The following is a 1653-nucleotide window of genomic DNA, read 5'->3' on the forward strand; positions in this document are numbered from 1 at the left end:
AGGGTCATGAAGGTTCGAAGAGACCTCCAGGATCCCCAACCCCAACCTATCCCCACCATGACCCTAAATAGACCCATAGAGTCATAAAGGTTGGAGAAGACCTCCAAGATCCCCCAGTCTGACCCCCCCAACACGCTCCATCACGACCCTAAATAGACCCATAGAGTCATAAAGGTTGGAGGAGACCTCCATGGTCATCCAGTCCAACTCCAATCCATCCCACCACGACCCAAATAGACTCACTGAGTCATAAAGGTTGGAGAAGACCCCCGAGATCCCCAACCCCAACCCCAACCCACCCCCACTGTAACCCTAAATAGACCCGCAGAGTCATTCAGGTTGGAGAAGACCTCCAAGATCCCCCAGTCCAACCCCAACCCACCACAGCATGACCCTAAATAGAACCATAGAGTCATTAAGGTCGAAGAGACCTCCTGGATTCCCAACCCCAATCCATCCCCACTGTGACCCTAAATAAACCCACACAATCATTAAGATTGGAGAAGACCTCCAAGATCCCCAACCCCACCCCACCTACAGAACCACAGAATCAAAGAGGTCTTCTCCAACCTAAAGAATTCCATGATTCAGTGATTCTATGGTGCAGGATGTGTTGGGATTGGACTTGCTGATCTTGGAGGTCTCCTTCAAGCGGAATGATTCTAAGAAGATCATCATTTCCAACTGCCGACCCGCTCCCACCACTCCCTCTACACCATATCCCTAAGTAGGAGCATAGAGTTGTTAAGGTTGGAAGACACCTCCAGGATCCTCAACGCCAACCCATCCCCACCACCACCCTACGCAGAACCATAGAGTCGTTAAGGTTGGAAGACACCTCCAAGGTTGTCCAGTCCAACCCCAATCCACCCCACTGTGACCCTAAATAGACCCAAAGAGTCATAAAGGTTGGAGAGGACCTCCAAGGCCACTCAGTCCAACCCCAATCCACCCCACTGTGACCCTAAATAGACCCGTAGAGTCATTAAGGTTGGAGAGGACCTCCAAGGTCACCCAGTCCAACCCCAATCTACCCCACTGTGACCCTAAATAGACCCGTAGAGTCATTAAGGTTGGACAGGACCTCCAAGGTCACCCAGTCCAACCCCACCATGCCCACTATCATGTCCCCAAGTGCCACATCCCCACAGTTCTTGAACACTTCCAAGGACCCCATCATCCCACCCAACCCCGTGCAGCCCGTGCTGGTTTCTCACTGCTCTTTTTGGGAAGAAATCGTTCCTAATCTCCAACCTGACCTGACCCACCCCTGGTGCAATCCAAGGCCATCCCCTCCTGTCCCATCGCTGTCACCTGGGAGCAGAGGCCGACCAACCCCCTCCCGCCACAACCTCCCTTCAGGAGTTGTAGGGAGCAATGAGCTCTCCCCTGAGCCCCCTCTGCTCCAGACTGACCCACCCCACACCTGCAGCTGCTCCCCACAGCGCTGTGCTCCAGACCCTTCCCCCTTTTGCTGTCCTCTGGACAGGCTCAGCACCTCAGTGTCCCTCTCATGGTGAGGAAGGACTCTGCGGGGTTGTGGGGTGGGCGCAGTGCGGGGTCCCCCCGCGGTACTCACCGGAGATGAGCTGCTCCAGGTCCACCTGGTGGCAGTGGTCCTCCCTCACGTGCAGCACGAGGAACCCTGGGGAG

Source organism: Numida meleagris, unplaced genomic scaffold (genome assembly GCF_002078875.1).
Source record: "Numida meleagris isolate 19003 breed g44 Domestic line unplaced genomic scaffold, NumMel1.0 unplaced_Scaffold347, whole genome shotgun sequence".
NCBI classification, from domain to species: domain Eukaryota; kingdom Metazoa; phylum Chordata; class Aves; order Galliformes; family Numididae; genus Numida; species Numida meleagris.